Raw genomic sequence first — 15562 nt, 5'->3', positions numbered from 1 at the left:
ATGGTGTCGTCTGCAATTTGTGAAATTGTACTTCTGATTCCCAAGTCCAAATTGCTTATGTAAATGGTGAACAATAATGGTCCCAGCACCAATCCTTGTGAAACACTACTTCCTACATTTTGCCAGTCTACGTAGGTACCTTTAACCCCGACTCTCTGTTTTCTGTTTTGGAGTCAGCTTGCTATCCATTCTGCTATTGTCCCCTGACTCCACATGTTCTAACCTTAGTCATGAGTCTGCTATGCCGTACCTTATGGAAAGCCTTTTGAAAATCCAAATATTTTACGTCTGCTACATTGCAGTTTCTGTTACTTCTTCAAAGAGTTCAATAAGGTTGATGAAGCATGACCTTCCCTTTTGAAATCCGTGCTGACTTTTCTATTATATCTTTGAGTAAGGATTCTATTGGGGCAGAAATTCCTCCGACAGCCTTCCTGCGGGCAATCGGGTAACATAAAAAAAAATGCACATCTACCATTCTGTCCTGCGCCCTCCTGAGTTTCCGATCCACGAGGCCTGTGGCTTTCTTCGGAGTCTGTCCCCGTCTCCAGGAGCTGTCAAAGGAGCTCATTTACATAGGCCACGCCCACAATGTTTTTTACATTTCAGTGCTGCAGCTGCTTTACAGATCACTACAAGGCTTTTGTCTACTGTAAGCCCTTTATTTTAGTACAAAACCTCAGGGTTAGTGACAGACTCCAGGTAAGGCGGGAGAAGGAGAACTCAATTGGGACTTAAAGTTGAAAGCCGTGTTATCTATTTTCAGGGAGCGCCGATTGTTCCAAATGCATTTTAAATGGCAGAAATGCTTACAGAATCGTAACAAAAGTGGAAATAATTATCTGGATGTTTGCAACAAAAACGCCCATTGCAGCATGATAAATTACATGTAGCCTGACACACAGTCACTTTCTGACCCATTCTGTTGTGGATGCGCAGCGAGTTTGAGTGAAAAGGTGTGAGCTCCGACCGGAGAATGGTTGTACACACAAGAACATCGTGGTCACATCAGAACAGTTTAAGTCTATTTATTGAAAGTATCTGTCAGTCAGTCACTCATATCGTGGTTAGAAATGTAATTGGCACCCGGTGCGTTGCTGGTAAAAAAAAATCTTCAATGGCAGAAAAGAAAATGACCTGTTTCATTGAAAAGGTATCGCGGTAATAACTTTTTATAGATTCAAAGCAGTTATAAAGGACAATCTCAAACAATCCTTCCAATAAATTTTAACATCTACAGTGCTGATGTCAGGCTTTAAAAAGTAAACTTCCCGCAGTGTACCCTAATTACCTGATTCCTCCAGCAGCTCTGCACAGGATGCAGACTGTACGTCTGCTTCATCTGTCGCGGAAGTTTCCTCCCTACATCCTGGGCAAAGGATCTCTAAAATGCCGAATTTTGCGTGAGAACTCATAGTTCTCTAGCGCATGCGGAGGACCACCAGCTTGACAGCTCCAGCTTGACAGATCAGAAAAGCTGGTTTTCAGTGCATACGCATTGTTCGCTGAAAACTATCTTTTCCGATGCCTTCCCGGGTCCGTAGAAACTTCGTACGGGCCCGGGACGTCGGAATGACATTAAGCTAATTGGTCTATAGTTTCCTGCACTTGTTCTACCTTCCCTTTTTAACATAGAAATACAGGAATATATGATTTTCAGGAGAGAATTAATGGCGGTCACTAATGGATTCAAAAACTAAATTGTCAATTGTTCATAAAATACTGCAAGACGCTTTAAAAAAAATTCTCTAAGATGTGGGCAAGCTGCCATGGTGACATTTATTGTCCATATCTATTTGGCCTTGAACTGAGTGGCTTGCTAACCTAGTGCAGAGGGTACCTAGTCAACCATAGTGAGTGGATTAGAAAGTTTGAGGCCAGAGTGGGTAAGTGTGACAAGTTATCTTCCCTGAAGGACCCATTAGTGTTTTGCAACTCTCCCAACAGCTTTTAATTCAGGTGAGAAAAAAAGAACTTACATTTATATAGCACCTTTCAAGACCTCAGGCCATCCCAAAGAGCTCAACAGGCATGAAGTACCTTTGAAGTGTTGTCACTGTTGTAGTGTAGGAAATGCAGCAGCCAATTTGCACACAGCAAGCTCCCACAAACAGCAATGAGATAATAACAGATAATCTGTTTTAGTGATGTTGGTTGAGGGATAAATATTGGCCAGTAAACCGGGGAAAACTCCCCTTTTTTTTTCAAACAATGCCATGGGATCTTTTACCCGAAAATCCAGACAGAGTCTTGATTTAATGTCTCATTCGAAAGATGGCATCTTCAGCAATGCAGCGTTCCCTCAGAACTGCACTCGAGTTGGATGATGTGCTCAGGTCTCTGGAATACCAAAGGCCATAATGGAGCTTGAATTACGCCGCATTTGGAAAGCAGTGACAGGATCTGTCCAAGTCAGCATGAAAGGGAAATCATGCTTGACAAATCTTCTGGAATTTTTTGAGGATGTAACTAGTAGAGTGGCCAAGGGAGAACCAGTGAATGTAGTGTATTTGGACTTTCAAAAGGCTTTTGACAAGGTCCCACACAAGAGATTAGTGTGCAAAATTAAAGCACATGGTATTGGGAGTAGTGTTTTGACGTGGGTAGAGAATTGGTTGGCAGACAGGAAGCAAAGAGTAGGAATAAACGGGTCCTTTTCAGAATGGCAGGCAGTAATGAGTGGGGTACTGCTGGGACCCCAGCTATTTACTGTCATGTATACTGTATATAACTGTATCTGACCATGCTATACATGACTGTAACTGGATATGACCTGTAACAATAAGCATACCTTACCACCAGGGGTGCACTTGCAGGAGACACTCCATACCTGTCCCACTGAGGTATGTAAAGGGAGGTCTCAGGCAAGTGCAGCACTGCAGAGCTAGGAATTAAAGGTGCAGGTCCTGAGTGACCTTGACTTCAGCATGTGTCTCGTGTAAGTCAGTACAGTAGAGTCAGGACTTAACTGTGCCAACGCGCTTAGCAGGCTACCCCTGGCGACCACAGAAGGGTCCGACGAACAGGACTGTGAGATGGTCATGGCAATCAATGCCTTTGAATCCACAGGTTCGCCCATGATGGCTCGCCAAATCAGAGCTTGGATGACCAGCGACCCAACATTATCTCTAGTTAAAAGATGTGTTTTAACCGGTGACTGGGCAGAGGCTCGCGCTGCCTGCCCCGAGGAGGTCAAACCCTTCCATAGGCGCATGCATGAACTCTCACTACAGGCAAACTGCCTGCTATGGGACAGTTGAGTAGTTATGCCCTTACGAGGCAGGGAGGCATTTGTCCGGGAGCTCCATCGCAAGTACCCGGGGATCATCCTTACGAAGGCCACAGCCAGATCTCATGTCTGGTGGCCTAGCATTGACGCGGACTTGGAGCTCTGCGTCCATCGGTGCACCATTTGTGCCCAACTCAGTAATGCCCCCAGGGAGGCCCCCCTAAGTCCCTGACCCTGGCCCGCCAAACCGTGGTCGCGGGTGCATGTAGACTATGCGGGCCCATTCATGGGCAAAATGTTCCTCGTAGTCATTGATGCATTTTCAAAATGGATCGAGTGCACCATTTTAAACTCGAGCACCACCTCCACCACTGTGGAGAGCCTTAGAACCATGTTTGCAACGCACGGCATTCCTGACATATTGGTCAGTGATAATGGTCCGTGCTTCTCCAGCACAGAATTTCACGATTTTATAGTTGACCACGGTATAAATCACGTTAAGACGGCACCTTTCAAGCCGCCCTCCAATGGCCAGGTGGAGCGAGCAGTGCAGATCATTAAACAAGGCATGCTCAGAATCCAAGGTCCCACGCTGCAGAGCTGCCTGTCGCGACTGCTACTGGCATACAGATCTCGTCCGCATTCGTTGACTGGGGTTCCCCCGCGCAACTATTGATGAAACGAACCTTAAAGATCAGGCTCTCATTAATCCTCCCAGACATGCATGAAATTGTTGAGGCTAAGCGTCAAAAGCTAACTGAGTACCATGACCAAAATTCGAGGGGGAGGTGGAATGAAATAGGGGATAAAGTGTTTGTACTAAACTATGGCCGAGGTCCCAAATGGCTTGCAGGGACAGTAACAAAGAGAGAAACAGGCTACTGGTTTTACAAATGGACAATGGCCAAAGCTGCCGGAGGCATGTAGACCAAGTAAAAAGTAGATTCACCAACAACCCTGAAGAACCAGAGGCAGACTACAATGTGGAACTCACACCACACCTGGTGGACAGACAGGTGGAACAACCTGAGGAAAGGGCAGTCGCAACAGACAGCCCAGGCGAGATACCAGCAATCACACCGAACGAAACAGACAGCCCAGGCAAGATACCAGCAATCACACCGAACGAAAAACAGGCACCAAGGCAAACAACTGAATCACAATTAAGACACTCCGCGCAAGAGCGCAGACCACCTGAGAGATTGAATCTATAAAGGCAATAAGACCTTGGGGGAGGGTGATGTAATATATCTCACATTACTGTATATAACTGTATCTTACCATGCTATACATGACTAACTAGATATGACCTGTAACAATAAGCATACCTTACCACCAGGGGTGCACTTGCAGGAGACACTCCATACCTGTCCCACTGAGGTATATAAAGGGAGGTCTCAGGCAAGTGCGGCACTGGACAGCTGGGAATTAAAGGTGCAGGTCCTGAGTGACCTTGACTTCAGCATGTGTATCGTGTAAGTCAGTACATTAGAGTCAGGACTTAACATTTACAATATACATTAATGATTTAGACGAAGGAATTGAATGTAATATCTCCAAGTTTGCAGATGACACTAAGCTGGCTGGCAATGTGAGCTGTGAGGAGGCTGCAGGGTGACTTGGACAGGTTAGGTGAGTGGGCAAATGCATGGCAGATGCAGTATAATGTAGATAAATGTGAGGGTATGCACTTTGGTGGCAAAAACACAAAGGCAGAATATTATCTGAATGGTGACAGATTAAGAAAAGGGGAGGTGCAGCGAGACCTGGGTGTCATGGTACATCAGTCATTGAAAGATGGCATGCAGGTATAGCAGGCGATGAAGAAGGCAATTGGCATGTTGGCCTTCATAGCGAGAGGATTTGAGTATAGGAGCAGGGAGGTCTTACTGCAGTTGTACAGGGCCTTGGTGAGGTCACACCTTGAATATGGTGTACAGTTTTGGTCTCCTAATCGGAGGAAGGACATTCTGCTATTGAGGGAATGCAGCGAAGGTTCACCAGACTGATTCCCGGGATGGCAGGACTGACATATGAAGAAAGATTGGATCGACTAGGCTTATAGTCAGTGGAATTTAGAAGAATGAGAGGGGATCTCATAGAAACATATAAAATTCTGACGATATTGGACAGGTTAGATGCAGGAAGAATGTTCCCGATGCTAGGGAAGTCCAGAACCGGGGGTCACAGTCTAAGGATAAGGGGTAAGCCATTTAGAACCGAGATGAGGTGAAACTTCTTCACTCAGAGAATTGTGAACCTGTGGAATTCTCTACCACAGAAAGCTGTTGAGGCCAGTTCGTTAGATATATTCAAAAGGGAGTTAGATGTGGCCCTTACGGCTAAAGGGATCAAGGGCATGGAGAGAAAGCAGGAATGGGGTACTGAAGTTGTATGATCAGCCATGATCATATTGAATGGTGGTGCAGGCTCGAAGGACCGAATGGCCGACTCCTGCATCTATTTTCTATGTTTCTATCTGTTAAACTGTAATATTTTGTTCTGGTGCCAGCCCACTAATTACCAGATTTATTGAATTCAAATTCACAACTTGCCATGGTGAGATTTGCACTCTCAACCTCTAGGTGGCTAGTGCAATACATTATATCACTATCAATCCCTTCCTTTTAAAAGAGGCTAATTTTGCCAGTTCACATTTTGTTGCACTTTTCTAGCACTCTGTTTTTTGCCAGAGTATTGTTTATCGTACAATAGTGACAGAAAACTAAATTTTCCATCATTAAAAGGGCTACACTTATAATAAATGGTTTCCCGCTTTCCAGTTTTGCATTAAAACCTTAAACTCGTTAATGAAAAGGTCATTGAAGGCACAGTGACTATATTTTATCAAGATGAGTGATAACAGGCACTGTGCAGCGAACCAATCTCATCTTGTTAAATGGGGCTTGAGAGGTTTCATTAAAATAACCTCACCATATCCTCACTCGCCTGTCTGACAGACTGCGGAGTAACTGCACTGACATCTAACCCAGTTGGTAATCAGCAGCTCGCCAACCTGCTTCTCACATTGACTGATCATCGAGCTCCACCTGCTGCAAATTTTCTGGAATGCATCGAGAAATTTCCAGAATGGGCAAAATGTGAGAACATAAAAAACAGAGACAAGAATAAGCTATTTGGCCCTTTGAAGCTCTACTACTTTAACTCTCCAACTCCCGTATTGTATTTTGAAAGTCCTCAATGATTTTGCCTCCATTACTCTGCTTGGTAGATTATTCCAAACATTTACTACGCTCGAGATAAACAGGTTTTCTCCGATATTTGTGCTAAATTTACTGTTCACTCATTTCCATTTATGTTTTCTGGACCCGATTACGTGGCATATTTTTGAAATAATCATGTGAGTTTAAGGTATTATGTTGTCAGATTAAAAGGGAGGAAAATAAATAAGGAAAGGTTATAAGATCTGGATGATATTTTGAAAGAATGATACACTTTGCTTCTCACTTACTTCAAAATTAACATTTCCAGAAACTTGTTTTCATTAAAAAAGGTTGTAATTCTCTCTGCAGTTTTGCGTGATATATATATATGTGCATTTTAATGTTTCTTTTTTCTCTCGTCCTGTTTGTTTTCCCCTCTCCTGACAGAGGTTGGATGTGTCCTGCTCTCAGGCAACTCTCAATGTCATTCCTGATACAGCCACTCAGAGCTTTGTGGCAGCACACTGACTCAGCAGCTGATTTTTCCCACACTCTCAGTCGGCAAACAGCCAGCACTAGGAAATCCCTATGTGGCATCGTAGCCAAGTGCAACAGGCTGCCCCACAACTCTCCTTGGATTGGATCGTCACCGTAACACAACAGATTAAAGCATCATCTTCACACAACAATGGATTGGAACATCACCATGACAACAAATTGTAGCGTCACCTCCACAAGCGACTGGAGCATCACCCTGACAACAGATCAGAACATCACGACAGCACACACTTTGGAGCACCACTGTGATGCAATGCATTGGAGAACCACTGTTGCACAATGCATTGGAGCACCACTGTTTCCGGCAATTGGGGAGGGACGTGACCTTGACACGGAAGACCTCAGCTTTCCTTGTTGGGCCTGAAGGAGCACAGCTGCCCAACATGTATACACTAAAAAGGACCCCCGTCGGCTTTGGATAGTTGAGAGGTTAAAATCACGACAGGTCAACGAGTGAGTGACCATGTCAATTTTAAATGTCTAATGGCACGTTTTCCACCAGGTGAGTAGGGTTAAAATCATCCTCATTGAACCAGTAGATAATTCAACAGACACAGGAAAATGGAGGGAGACATGATCCAAGAGAAAAGATAAGTTAACAAAATAATTTTATTTATATAGCTCCTTTCATGTCATCAGGACATCCTCAAATGCTTTAAGGCCATTTAACTACTTCTGAAGTGCAATCACTGTTGTTATGTAGCAGCCAATTTGTACACACCAGTGGTTCCACAAACAGCAATAAGATAAAGGACCAGTTAAAATAAGAACATAAGAACATAAGAATTAGGAACAGGAGTAGGCCATCTAGCCCCTCGAGCCTGCTCCGCCATTCAACAAGATCATGGCTAATCTGGCCGTGGAACTCAGCTCCACTTACCCGCCCGCTCCCCGTAACCCTTAATTCCCTCATTGGTTAAAAATCTATCTATCTGTGACTTGAATACATTCAATGAGCTAGCCTCAACTGCTTCCTTGGGCAGAGAATTCCACAGATTCACAACCCTCTGGGAGAAGAAATTACTTCTCAACTCGGTTTTAAATTGGCTCCCCCATATTTTGAGGCTGTGCCCCCTAGTTCTAGTCTCCCCAACCAGTGGAAACAACGTCTCTGCCTCTATCTTGTATATCCCTTTCATGATTTTAAATGTTTCTATAAGATCACCCCTCATCCTTCTGAACTCCAACGAGTAAAGACCCAGTCTACTCAATCTATCATCATAAGGTAACCCTCTCATCTCCGGAATCAGCCTAGTGAATCGTCTCCACCCCCTCCAAAGTATATCCTTCCTTAAGTAAGGTGACCAAAACTGCACGCAGTACTCGAGGTGCGGCCTCACCAATACCCTGTACAGTTACAGCAGGACCTCCCTGCTTTTGTACTCCATCCCTCACGCAATCAAGGCCAACATTCCATTCGCCTTCCTGATTACCTGCTGCACCTGCAAACTAACTTTTTGGGATTCATGCACAAGGACCCCCAGGTCCCTCTGCACAGCAGCATGTTGTAATTTCTCCCCATTCAAATAATATTCCCTTTTACTGTTTTTTTTTCCCAAGGTGGATGACCTCACATTTTCCGACATTGTATTCCATCTGCCAAACCTTAGCCCATTCGCTTAACCTATCTAAATCCCTTTGTAGCCTCTCTGTGTCCTCTACACAACCCGCTTTCCCACTAATCTTTGTGTCATCTGCAAATTTTGTTACACTACACTCTGTCCCCTCTTCCAGGTCATCTATGTATTTTGTAAACAGTTGTGGTCCCAACACCGATCCCTGTGGCACACCACTAACCATCGATTTCCAACCCGAAAAGGACCCATTTATCCCGACTCTCTGCTTTCTGTTAGCCAGCCAATTCTCAATCCATGCTAATACATTTCCTCTAACTCCACGCACCTTTATCTTCTGCAGTAACCTTTTGTGTGGCACCTTATCTAATGCCTTTTGGAAATCTAAATACACCACATCCATCGGTACACCTCTATCCATCATGCTCGTTATATCCTCAAAGAATCCCAGTAAATTAGTTAAACATGATTTCCCCTTCATGAATCCATGTTGCGTCTGCTTGATTGCACTATTCCTATCTAGATGTCCCGCTATTTCTTCCTTAATGATAACTTCAAGCATTTTCCCCACTACAGATGTTAAACTAACCGGCCTATAGTTACCTGCCTTTTGTCTGCCCCCTTTTTTTAAACAGAGGCGTTACATTAGCTGCTTTCCAATCCGCTGGTACCTCCCCAGAGTCCAGAGAATTTTGGTAGATTATAACGAATGCATCTGCTATAACTTCCGCCATCTCTTTTAATACCCTGGGATGCATTTCATCAGGACCAGGGGACTTGTCTACCTTGAGTCCCATTAGCCTGTCCAGCACTACCTCCCTAGTGATAGTGATTGTCTCAAGGTCCTACCTTCACACATTCCCATGACCAGCAATTATTGGCATGGTTTTTGTGCCTTCCACTGTGAAGACCGAAGCAAAATAATTGTTTAAGGTCTCAGCCATTTCTACATTTCCCATTATTAAATCCCCCTTCTCATCTTCTAAGGGATCAACATTTACTTTAGTCACTCTCTTCCGTTTTATATATCGGTAAAAGCTTTTACTATCTGTTTTTATGTTTTGCACAAGTTTACTTTCGTAATTTATCTTTTCTTTCTTTATTGCTTTCTTAGTCATTCTTTGATGTCGTATAAAATTTTTCCAATCTTCTAGTTTCCCACTAACCTTGGCCACCTTATACACATTGGTTTTTAATTTGATACTCTCCTTTATTTCCTTGGTTATCCACGGCTGGTTATCCCTTCTCTTACCACCCTTCTTTTTCACTGGAATATATTTTTGTTGAGCACTATGAAAGAGCTCCTTAAAAGTCCTCCACTGTTCCTCAATTGTGCCACCGTTTAGTCTGTGTTCCCAGTCTACTTCAGCCAACTCTGCCCTCATCCCACTGTAGTCCCTTTTGTTTAAGCATAGTACGCTCGTTTGAGACACTACTTCCTCACCCTCAATCTGTATTACAAATTCAACCGTACTGTGATCACTCATTCCGAGAGGATCTTTTACTAGGAGATCGTTTATTATTCCTGTCTCATTACACAGGACCAGATCTAAGATGGCTTACTTCCTTGTAGGTTCTGTAATAAACTGTTCTAAGAAACAATCCCGTATGCATTCTATGAAGTCCTCCTCCAGGCTACCCCGTGCGATTTGATTTGACCAATCGATATGTAGGTTAAAATCCCCCATGTTTACTGCCGTTCCTTTTTCACATGCTTCCATTATTCCCTTGATTATTGTCCGCCCCACCATGAAGTTATTATTTGGGGGCCTATAAACTACGCCCACCAATGACTTTTCCCCCTTACTATCTCGAATCTCCACCCACAATGATTCAACATTTTGTTCATTAGAGCCAATATCATCTCTCACAACTGCCTTGATATCATCCTTTATTAACAGAGCTACCCCACCTCCTTTCCCTTCTTGTCTATCCTTCCGAATTGTCAGATACCCCTGTATGTTTAATTCCCAATCTTGGCCCCCCTGCAGCCACATTTCTGTAATGGCCACCAAATCACACCCATTTGTAATGATTTGTGCCATCAACTCATTTACTTTATTTTGCATGCTGCATTTATTTTGGTAGAGTGTTTTAATACTAGTTTTTAAACCATGATTTTTAGTTTTGACCCCTCCTGCAGCCCCTTTATATTCATACATATTGTCCCTTCCTTTCACCTTGTGGTTTACACTTACCCCAGTGCTACTCTGCTCTATAGCCTCCTGCCTTCTGCATTCTTTCTTGAGGTCCTGTTCATCTGCGCTCTCACCCACTCTAACTAGTTGAGAGCCGTCTCCTGGGTTTCGAATGCTCCTCGCCTTGAGGCACCGAGCTTTCAGGTTTGCCTTTTTATTACACTTTGACCCTTTAGAAGTTTGCTGTACAGTGGCCCTTTTTGTTTTTTGCCTTGGGTTTCTCTGCCCTCCACTTTTACTCATCTCCTTTCTGTCTTTTGCTTCTGTCTCCATTTTGTTTCCTTCTGTCTCCCTGCATTGGTTTTGATGCAGTTGGTTGGGGGATGAATTTTAGCCAAGACACCATGGAGAACTTCCTGCTCTTCTTTGAATAGTACCAAAAGATATTTTACATCCACCTAAACAGACAGGTGCAGATGTCGGGTAGCCAATTCTGGTTGCCTGTGTTGCTGGCTGTTTGATCACATGACACCCAGTCAAGTGATACTCGATCATGTGACGTTTTTAAAAATCCACATGCACTACTGCAGTTTCTGAATTTTGTTCACTTTGTCTGACGAAAATACTCTCAATGGGAAAAGAGTGGAACTCGAATCCATAGTTTCCATCATGTACCAGTTGCAGGCTGGTTAGACATTAGATATATATAAAAAATGACGGACAGGTAAAGACTTACTTAGAATTACATACAGCACAGAAACAGGCCATTCTGGTCTATGCCAGTGCTTATGCTCCATACGAGCCTCCTACCACCCTACTTCATCTAACCCAATCAGCATATCTTTCTATTCCTTTCTCCCTCATGTATTTATCGAGATTTCCCTTAAATGCATCTATGCTGTTTGCCTCAACTAGTGAGAGTGAATGGAGTGATTATTTGCCAGGTCGAAAGGGCAGAGACAGTCCCACCCCCACCGGAACTGCGCAGGCCAACTAGATGTTGTTGCTGCGCAACTGGAGGTTCCAAACGCACATGCGCCTAACCGCAAGGCTGCGACCTGAACCATGCTTTCCTCCCTGTGGAGGTCAGAGGTTCGGACGGGGGTGTTAGAAGAGAGGGAATTGGAGGGGGAGAGGAGAGTGGATCAGAGGGCGGGGGAGGGGGGGGGGGAGGAGAGAGAATTGGAGGGGGGAGAGGAGAAGGGAATGGAATGGGAGAGGAGAAGAAAGGAGCTCGGAGGGGGAAGGGGGGAGGGGTTTGGAGAGGGAGAAAGAGGAGAAGGAATCGGAGGGGGAGAGGAGAGGGGATCAGAAGGGAAGAGAAAAGATGGGGAATTGGAGGAAGAAGAGGAGAGTGGATCTGGGGGGGGTGGTGGTGGAAGAGTGTATTGGAGGGGGCGACGAGAGGAGGAGAGGGAACAGAGGGAGGAGAAGAGAGGAGCCAGAGGGGAAGAGGAGAGCAGATCGGAGAGAGAGGAGAGGAAATCGGAGGAGGGAGAGAGGACCTCAGAGGGAGAGAGGAGGGGGGATCGGACAGGGAGAGAGGAAAAGGAATTGGAGGGGGGAGAGGAGAGGTGATTGGGGGGGGGGGGGAGAAGAGGAGGGAATTGGAAGGGGAGAGGAGATAGAATTGGAAGTGGGAGAGGAGAGGGGGAGAGGGGATCCAATCGGAGGGGGAAAAGGGAGAGGAGATGGAATCAGGGGGAGAAATGAGGCAATCGGTAGGGGGAAAGAGACGTCAGGAGCTTTGCAGGGGTAAGTTAGAGCACAGTGAGAATAGTGGGGATGGGAGAAGAACGTGGTCCAGGTCTAAAAGGGGGAGATGAGAGCGAGAACGTGATCCAGATGGGAATAAGCATCGCGTTCTCCTCCCTCTGTTAGACGTGGATCACGTTCTTCAAACCAGATGAATTAGTGAATCACTTTCCACACACGGAGCAGGTGAACGGCCTCTTCCTCAGTGTGAACTCGCTGATGTATCCTCAGATCCTGGAGGTTTTTAATGCTTTTCTAAGTCAGAACATTTGAAAGGTCTCTCATCAGTATAAGCAGGTTGGATGTCTGAGTGAATCCCTTTCCACATATGGAGCAGGTCAACAGACTGTCCCTTGTGTGACTGCGCCGACAAACTTTCAACACAAACGGGGAATTCAATCCCTTTCCATCCCACACACCCCCCCCCCCCCCCCCCCACACACACGTACTCCACACACATCATCATCATAGGCAGTCCCTTGAAGACTTGCTCCCACTCTAAAAGTGAGTTCTCAGATGGCTGTACAGTCCAATATGGGAATAACAGGTGGGACAGACAGTGGTTGTGGAAAAGGGTGGGTGGGGAGCCTGGTTTGCCGCACGCTCCTTCCTTCCACTGTCTGCGCTTGGTTTCTGCATGCTCTCGGCGATGTCAGTGTTCTCGCTCAGGCCAACATCCCCAGCATCGAAGCACTGACCACACTCGACCAGCTCCGTTGGGCAGGCCACATTGTCCGCATGCCCGGCACGAGACTCCCTAAGCTAGTGCTCTACTCGGAACTCCTACACGGCAAGCGAGCCCAGGTGGGCAGAGGAAACGCTTCAAGGACACCCTCAAAGCCTCCTTGTTGAAGTGCAACATCCCCACCCGCACCTGGGAGTCCCTGGCCCAAGGCCGTCCAAAGTGGAGGAAGAGCATCCGGGAGGGCGCTGAGCACCTTGAGTCTCGTCTCCACACACATACTCACACACGCACCCAAACACAAACACACCCCATACATAGGGTCCCTTCATTCTGAATTGAAGAATTTTTGTCACTTCCAGAAAGAACAAAAACCATAAAACTCCAAAGAAGTAACTAACCCACTGATTAGAGTATAGAGGCCTAGAAATTCAATTAAGCCCGAAAATGGGCCATGGTTAATGGTCGCCCGCAAAAAGAGCCCAGGTATTTTGATGCCGTTTGCTGATTTAAATGAACTCTTTCCGGCGACCAAAGGTCACGTCTAAAGGATGGGCGTAGTGTTCTCAGGCAGTCACCTATTAACAATGGAAGACTGTGGCAAAGATGTCACTAAACCATTGCATGAGAAATCAATTGAAATACATTTTTAAAACGGAAAAAGAACCTCTTGGTCACGAGTCTACTGTGGAGTGTAAATCGTGCAGAAGAGTTCAATTAAACTTTTAACAACAGTCTTTTGAAGAACTCTTGGTGAGAATACTGTGTTAAATTTTCCTTAATACTTGGTCTTTTAAAAACAAACAGACTTCAAAACTTATTTTATCAGTTCCTAAATGAGAAAACCCAATTCATAAAATTTAAGGAAATGCAGCTGTGATTTTTTTTTCCTGAAATTCTTACAACTGTAGTACAGTATAATTTATTTTAAAAGTATTTACCTCCTGCAACGTTTGACTGACCAGGGGAGAGATTTGATGCATCTCATTGGAAACAGTTTTCACTCGTTACATAGTCTGAGCTCTCCATAGTTACCAGTTATCTCTGCAGCTTTTTACTGAACGGTTTATAGCTCACCAGCCCTTTCTCCTGGTTCTACGTGCTGTCAAAGGCTGCACACGGGCGTGCTTTAGAGAGGGCAGTAAGAGCAGCGCAACATCCAAAATTGATACACGTATGTCAGCCTATCCTGCACTGGCGTGATATCCTGAGCATCACAATACAGCCAAAAGCCATGGAATCTCCTGGAGAGATGAAAAACCAGATTAAATACCCATCTGGATAATTCATCTCCAACCACCTTAGGCAATCAAAACTAGCCCAGGAGATCACATTGGCTCTGATTAATGTTATACTGTACCTACCTCTTATCTGAGAGGATCTTTGCTCCAGCCAGAAACAGGTCCCGCTCTTGCATGAGATGAGGAGGGTTTCTCTGTTGGAATTCGCAAAATAAGAACATAAGAAATAGGAGGAGTAGGCCATACGGCCCCTTGAGCCTGCTCCGCCATTTCATATGATCATGGCTGATCTGATCATGGACTCAAGTCCACTTCCCTGTCCGCTCCCCATAACTCCTTATTCCCTTATCGGTTGATTGCAGGCAAAGGGAATTTCCTCGTGGCTAATCCCGCAGGCCCATTTTTAGATAGTTTCTCTTGTTCGTGAATCATTCTGTGTACTGCTGAGGCTAAAATGAGGTGAACACTTCCAGCAGGTGCTTTTCTCCCCCTCCTTCACTTTCTTTAAGCTTTTTTTTGTTCTAATCAGCACGCAATAGGGGACATTAGTTTACATTATTCCATCAAGAAAGAAAGATAAAAACATTTTCTATCCATTAATTCCTTTAATAATATGTACATAGTTTTCAATATAAAAAAAAACCTAGATGTTCCTCCCCAAGTCAAAAGGCAAAGGACAGGTAGGTATTGACTCTCTGGCTATGTGCAATCCATGCCAATGTTTTTTCCCTGCCTTCCAGGAAGTCCTGCAGGTTATATTCCGGAATTAGTTGCCAGCTTTCTTTTTAACTGTTCTTTCGTTCCACAGAGTCCCATGGCAGATGCGTTGGATTGAATGGCATGCTCGGCTGTAAAATGCTATTATTCTAACATCAGTGAGTGAAGTTACTGATTAAATTGAATGAGACTTATTGCAAACTTGTGTCAGCCGTGGCTCAGTTGGTAGCACCCTCGCCTCTGAGTCAGAAGGTTATGGCTTCAAGCCCCACTCCAGGAAATTGAGCTCAAAATTCTAGACTGATACTCCAGTGCAGTGCTGAAGGAGTGCTGCACTGACGGAGGTGCCATCTTTCGGATGAGACATTAAACCGTGGCCCCGTTTGCTCTCTCAGGTGGAGATAAAAGATTCCATGGCACTATTTCGAAGAAAAGTAGGGCGTTATCCCCGGTGTCCTGGCCAATATTTATCCCTCAATCAACATCACTAAAACAGATTATATG

The sequence above is a fragment of the Pristiophorus japonicus genome, chromosome 5, assembly GCF_044704955.1.
Source record: "Pristiophorus japonicus isolate sPriJap1 chromosome 5, sPriJap1.hap1, whole genome shotgun sequence".
NCBI classification, from domain to species: Eukaryota; Metazoa; Chordata; class Chondrichthyes; family Pristiophoridae; genus Pristiophorus; species Pristiophorus japonicus.
Note: the sequence above shows the minus strand (reverse complement) of the source record.